Here is a 7,900-nt window from a genome sequence, read left to right as displayed (position 1 = left end):
AGGGAGCCAGAAGTGTAAGAATTGGAGGAAGCTGAAGAAGAGGACGTGGAGATGAAGAAGTAGGAAGAAGAGGAGGAGATCAGATACGTCATCATATGGGGCACTGTTACAGTTTTTCTCAATTGTTTACATACAAATATTGGTACTTGAAACACAATGACCACAAAATGTAACTCATGCACCAACCCCCTGAACCAATTCTGCTAAACTACAAGCACAATTCCTGCTTTACACTCAAATTGCAGTTCTAAAACACACTTTTTCCAAAACTCCACACACAATTGTCATGAAGAAAATCTTTTGTTTTCACAAGGAACACAGTTATTCAAAACTCTAAAGTTAATTTCCCTACTATGCACACTGACTCCTCACATGGGCAAACACCTAACACACATGTTTCCACTCAGCAATCAGAGCTTTAGCATAAAAGGGCAACAGGTGAGCTCTTCTGTTTTGGAGCAATGGAGGCCAATGTTGTAAACAGAGGCAGAGCCAGAGCCAGAGGAGTGAGAGTAAGAGGAGGACGATGGGGAGGACGAGGACGAGGAAGGCCAAGGACAATCATTTCTGATGAGATCCCAGCCACTTTGGTTGACCATGTGGTCAACCATGGCCTAACAATGAGGGAGGCTGGGCAAAGAGTACAGCCAAATTTGAGCAGGTACACTGTAGCATCCATCATCCGGACTTTCCGCAATGAGAATAGGTAAGAAATCTACTCTCACTACAAAACTGCAGTACTGCATATCAATACAGTACTCAATGAGTACAGTAGTACAGTATTACCTGTGGACTGTTCTGTAGGACATTGTGTTTCGAGTATTTGGGAAATGTATTCCTACACAGTATTTACAGTATTGCACTCTTTGTATTGCAGAACTGAAAGATTACCAACAAGAGGTGGACGGGGGCGTCTTCTGTCTCCTGAACAGGAAACAGAGATCATGAACATGGTTCTTGAAAATAACGCCATTACCTTACGGCAAATACAAAGAAAAACAATAGAAAACAATGAGATATTTCAAAATATTGATAGGGTAAGTTTATCAACGCTGGACCGTGTCTTGCACAGAAATAAACTGAGGATGAAGCAGGTCTACAGGGTGCCATTTGAGCGCAATTCAGAAAGAGTCAAAGAATTGCGATATAACTACCGTATTTTCACGACCATAAGGCGCACCGTACTAAAAGGCGCACTCTCAGTTATGTGTCCCATTTCTGTATTTAACACACACATAAGGCGCACCGGACTATAGGGCGCGTTTTTTATATACAGGTACATGTCCTCTACTACCTTTAAATACCTCTACTGCGTATTTAAAAATACAGCGGGGGCAAAACTGAGTATGACTGTGCTTTATTCATGTATTTATTACAAAGTATTAATCAAACCTGGCAGCTGGCCGTGAGACAGACACATCGCAGATGACACAGCGCTGTGATCACTCCTAAATTAACTTAAAATCCTGAAACCTGCCGACAGAATATGTTCGCTTTTATTACCGGTATCCTGGTTCCTGCAGTTTTAATTATTTAGATGAAAAACACCTGCCAGCAGCCGCGGTGAACGAAAGGATTTCTACTGTCGGTGCACCGCTGGTATGTGGGGGTCTGAGCGCCTCCGACAGAAATAGATAATCTGGATGAACTGACTGCAATTATGAAGTTTTCAGGTGGACTTTCTCACTTAAAAACATTAAAACTACTCAGGAAATCACAGCAAATATAGCTGCAAGATTAAGAGTATTTAGATGAAAAAACACCTGCCAGCCACCGCAGTGAAGAGGAGGAGACGCGCCCAGAGGCTGCTGTTGAATTAAGTTTTCAGGTAGAAAAATAGAGCGGGAGCAAAACTGAGTATGATTGTGCTTTATTCATGTAGGCTATTTATTACAAAGTATTAATCAAACCCATCAAAGTCATCATCCTCTGTTTCTGAATTAAACAGCTGCGCTAAATCAGACATGCCAGTTTCCCCTTCTTCGCTGTCAGTCACTTTCCGTGCAGCGCAGCTCCTCAGAAATAATGCCGGATTTTGCAAAAGCTTGAAGAACAGAGCCAGCAGACATGTTATTCCAAGCATCTACAATCCATCCGCAAACTGTGGCGTAACTTGCCCGGCGCTGCCTCCCACGTATCCTGAAACTGTGGTCTCTGTCGGCCATCCATCGCTCCCACGCCGCTCGCAGCGAACGGGCGCTTCACACCGATGTTGGGCGGTTGAAGTTCCTTTGTCAGACCCCCCGGATAACGGCGAGCACAGCGTTCATTGATTCACCTTTTTTTTCACATCGGCTGTGAGATGGGCACGCAGCGATGGTGATGCGTGGAAAAAAACACCTGTTCTCCTCACATACACCTGCCTCAGCCACGCTTTCATCATCTCCTCATCAATCCAGCCTTTTTCATTTAATATCATATGTCATCAGAGCGCTGTGTCTGTCTCGCTGTCAGCTCCCAGATCAGCTTCTCTGATTGGTTGATGCGGCGCGTCCAGCAGCAAAACTTAAATTTTTCCATCTGGAGCAGCAGCAGCGCGTTGGCGGTGCGTCAGATGCTTAAACGATCCCGACGTGCTGCACCTGCGGCTCAAAACGCGCTGCGGGACCTTTTGCTGCACCTATACGCGCGTCAACCATTGACTTTGCATGTAAACTCGCTGCTTCTGCTGCACCTGCTGGGTCCGGTTCACACCGATGTCGAGCGGTTGAACAGCGAGCACAGCGTTAATTTGTTTCCCCATGTTTTTCACATGGTCTCCTTACATTCAGCCACTCTTTTATCATCTCCTCAATGAGGTGGTCTCAAAAGTCGCAGTTACAACACACATAGGGCGCACCGCACCATAGGGCGCACCGCACATTTTGAGGGGAAAAAAAGACGTTTAAGTGGGCCTTATAGTCGTGAAAATACGGTATGTGCAAGTACGTCCTATACATTCCCACCCTTGATGCATACTGTCAACATTGTATAAATCATACATATTTCTTTCTATTATATTGTAATCATAATGATTGTGCTTCACAATAGTGACCGCTCCATGTCTACTTCTGATATTGTCATGTGTGTTTCAGAGAGTCCTTGAGCTGGAGGTGGATGCAGTGGAGCACCAGTTCTTCTTCATTGATGAGGTTGGATTCAACCTCACAAAAAGACGAAGGAGGGGAAGGAATATAATCGGCCAGCGTGCCATTGTTGAAGTCCCTGGCCAGCGCGGAGCGAACATCACAATGTGTGCAGCGATGACCCACCATGGCATCATCCATCACCATGCTACCCTTGGCCCCTACAACACTGCCCATCTGATCACATTCCTGGACACCCTACACAACACACTCATTCCACCAGATCAGATAGACGGCCCAGAGCAGCTCAGGTACGTTGTCATTTGGGACAACGTAAGCTTCCACCGGGCTGCTCTGGTTCATAACTGGTTCACTGACCACCAACGCTTTTCAGTTGTTTATCTCCCTCCATATTCTCCATTCCTCAATCCTATTGAGGAATTTTTTTCTGCCTGGAGATGGAAACTGTACGACCTAAATTCAGAAACGCGTATACCCCTTTTCCAAGCTATGGAAGACGCATGTGGAGATATAGCAGTTGATGCTTTTCATGGCTGGATTCGCCATGCTAGGCGATATTTCCCCCGCTGCTTGGCCAGGGAAAACATTGCTTGTGATGTAGATGAGGTGCTGTGGCCAGACCGAAACAGAAGAGAGGATGCAGCATAGTTTATTTTGTTTTGTTTTTTTATTATTACTGTAACTGTATACAGTAAAATCTTCTGCACTTTATGTGCAACTTTGTGTCGGTTGGGATGTACACTGTGTACATTGTTTTGTGGGAAAAATAAAACATGTTTGTTACAGTATATTTGTGTGTTCTGAGTATAAAAACAATATTCTAAAATATTTTACAACGCACTTATGTATTTAATGTCTGTAGTAAGTGTAACACTGAACAAAAAGTCATTATGATGAATGGAGAATGGTGTTTTACACTGAGCACATCAGTGTTTAAATGCTTTTTTTAATTGTCTGTTCATATGATAGTTTGTGTGTGTCATCTGAACACAAAATGGCCTTTTGTGAAGAGATAAAACAGTTTTGAATGTAAAGTTTCATTTTGCAGGAGAATTGAAGGGTTTTGCCCATTGTGTGTGTTTGTTGGATTTGTGTGTAGAGTTCTGAGAATACGAGGCATGTTTTCAGAAATGTGTGTAAACAATCCAGAAAAACTGTAATACCTATAGCAAAACCACTCACTGAGTTTGCAAAACTAAAAGCACAAACACTGCATTGCACTCAGTTTGCAATTTTGTAACAAGCATTTTGCAAAACTATAGGCACAATTCACTGCACAACACTCTATTTCCAAATTTCCAACACACTCCTAGCAAAATTATACGCAAGTATGGCTATCATTAACACTATTTTGCCAACTGTCTGGCACACTTTCACATATGAAAACTGTTTTAGATAATTAGTTCACTTTGCAATCAGTCTAAGCACTGTAAATAAGCCACAGGTAAGCTGTCTGTGTGGAGTACAATGGATGGAGCAGTAAGAGTGAGAAGAGTGAGAATAAGAGGAGGTCGAGGGAGAGGACGTGGAGTTGAAGAAGCAAGAGGGTTAGAGGGAGTTAGAGGAAGAAGACAAGGAGGAGCAAGAAGAAGATGAGGAGGGGAAGGAGGAATTGCAAGAAGAGTAAGAAATAGAATAACTTATGACATCAGAACTACAATAGTGGACCATGTCATCAATCATTGAATGAAGCTGAGGGAAGCTGGCCAACGGGTTCGGCCTAATTTGAGCCGCTACACTGTGGCAAGCATCATTAGGACATTTCAAAATGAGAATCGGTAAGTACTTTGTAGCACCACCATACTATAATGAGAAACACAATAGTACCATACATGCAAAAATACTGAAATTGTTACTTTACAGAATTGCTAGACGTCCAGATGTTGGGGGCAGAAGAAGAATGTTCACTCCAGAGCAAGAGACCCATATAGTGAACATGGTGATAGCCAATAATGCAATAAGACTGCTAGAAATACAGCAGCGGATAATTGATAATGACACCATCTTTCAAAATATACACAGTGTAAGCATTTCTGCACTAAGTCATGTACTTGCGCGTCACAGAATAAGAATGAAGCAAATTTACAGAGTTCCTTTCGAGAGAAACACAGAACATGTAAAGCAACTGCGATATGACTATGTGCTGGTAAGCTATAGTGTCATTGGTTCTGACTTTGGAAGTTCATTTGAATTGAGAAAGCTTCCTGGAGAGGTGGCGAAACGTCTTCAAATCTTGGAAACCAAGTCCATTGGATTTTTTTTTTGAATTTTTACGGAATGACTATGACCTGGATGACTGATAACCTTTATCAGCAAGTGCATACTGTAGTGCTGTGCATGGGCCTGATGTGATGGATTTGTTTTGTCTTGTCCAGAGAGTGATGGAACTAGAAGCAGATACCATGGGACATGAGCTACTTTTTGTAGATGAAGCCGGTTTTAACCTCAGTAAAACCAGGAGACGTGGCTGGAACATTATTGGACACCGCGCCATCATCAATGTCCCAGGACAACGTGGTGGTAACATAACTATGTGTGCAGCTATAAGCCAAAATGGTGTTGTTCACCATCATGCAACCATAGGCCCATACAACACTGCACACATTATTGCATTCCTGGACACCTTACATGACATGCTCACTGTTCAGAGACCAGAGCATACCCGATATGTCAGCATATGGGACAATGTTAGTTTCCATAGGGCTGCTTTGGTCCACAACTGGTTTACAGACCACCCATTATTCATGGCACTCAACCTCCCTCCACACTCTCCATTCTTAAATTCCATCGAGGAGTTCTTCTCTGCCTGGCACTGGAAAGTGTACGACCGTCATCCTCATCAACAGGTAGCCCTTTCACAGGAAATGGAGGAGGCATGTGGAGATATTGACCAGGCATCATGTCAGGCCTGGATACGGCATTCAAGGAGATATTTTCCCCGGTGCCTTGGATTGGAGGATATCACATGCAATGTGGACCAAATTTTGTGGCCGGACCCAGAAAGACGACATGATGTAGGCTGATTGTTTTTTTGTGAAATTACTATTTTGTGTTCTGACTTTGTCTTGGTTTTGATGAGTGTGAATAAACAGCAATACTTGAAATTTGGATCCTTGTATGTTTACATGAAACTTTGACAAAAGTATGACCTCAAATTGACATCTGTACTCAGAGAAAGAGAAAGCCAGATGTGTTTTGTATTCATACCATCAGCGTGTAGTTGTCACATTGTGTGCTTAGTAAATGATTGCTTGTGTTTACTGTTTGATACGAAAACACAATTTTTACAAAGGTGTGAAGAGTTAATCTAGCTGTGTTCGCTTTTGCAAGAGAACTGCAATGTTTTGATAATTGGGTGAAAGGTTTTCTTATTTGTGTGTAGTTTAGCAAAAATAGCCAATAGTAACAAAAAATGTGCTTAAGCAATCAGAAAAAGCTGTAATTGTAGACACACCAATCAGGTGTATAAGCACTATTAAAAGCAGCAGGTGAGTTCATCGGTCTTCAAGCACAATGGAAAGAGTCAGAGAAATAGTAAGACGAGGTGGAGGACGAGGTGGAGTAGAAGGAGGAGGACAAGGAGGAGGAGAAGGACAAGGAGGAAGAGGAGGAAGGGGAGGAAGAGGAATCAACAGAGGGGGAATCAACGGAAGAGAAAGAGATGGAGGCCATGCTGGAGGTAGAGGAAGAGGAAGACAAGAACGTGCTCAAAGAGGACCGAATCTGACAAATGAGATCCGCGCAACACTGGTTGACCACGTTGTCAACCACGGCCTGACGCTAAGGGAGGCTGGACTGCGAGTACAGCCAAATCTAAGCAGATACACAGTCGCAAGTGTGATAAGAACATTTCGACTGGAAAATAGGTATTGTAAAAATATCATCATATCAAAAACATCTGCACGGTTTCAGCAACTGCTTACAGTACTGTATTCTATGCACTATCAGCACTTCTATTACCTTTTCCTGTGAAATTACTGTACTATTGTTTACTGCTTTTTTTTCTACATAGGATTGAGGGTCAGGAACGACGAGGGGGAAGGCCTCCTATGTTCACAGAACAGCAAGAGAGGGAGATAGTAAACATGGTTTTGGCCAACAATGCTATAACCCTCAATCAGCTCCAAGCTAACATTGTCAATAACCACGTCGGTTTCAACAATATCCATCAGGTCTCAACATCAACACTGGCACGCATCGTAATAAAAAAACATATTCAAATGAAGAAAATGTATCGAGTGCCTTTCGAGCGCAATTCCGAAAGGGTGAAACGACTGCGGCATGATTATGCAGAGGTATGTATTCACCTAAGCATTGTGATCTTGCGTACTGTCTCATAATCTTTTACTGTACTGTAATATGTATACTAGATCTACACTGAACACAATTTGCCTGACACTGTTCTTCAGAGAGTTGGAGAGGAAATGGATGGAGAGGAGATCCAGCATGAGTTCATTTACATAGATGAGGTTGGGTTCAACCTGACGAGAACACGAAGGAGGGGAAGAAACATCATTGGCCACAGGGCTATAGTCAATGTCCCAGGGCAACGTGGGGGTAATATAACACTCTGTGCAGCCATTACACAGAATGGGGTCCTCCACCGCCATGCCCATATGGGCCCTTACAACACAGCACTCATACTTACATTCTTGGACCAATTGCACAACATAACGGCAGCAAATCAAATCGATTATATGCAATACATTGTTGTCTGGGACAATGTGTCTTTCCACCGCTCTGCTCTGGTTCAGAACTAGTTTCAGCAACATCCACATTTCACCGTCCTATATCTTCCACCATACTCTACATTT

The sequence above is a fragment of the Cyprinodon tularosa genome, unplaced genomic scaffold (genome assembly GCF_016077235.1).
Source record: "Cyprinodon tularosa strain WSP-4 unplaced genomic scaffold, ASM1607723v1 ctg81, whole genome shotgun sequence".
Taxonomy (NCBI): Eukaryota; Metazoa; Chordata; class Actinopteri; order Cyprinodontiformes; family Cyprinodontidae; genus Cyprinodon; species Cyprinodon tularosa.
This window is presented reverse-complemented; position numbering follows the sequence as displayed.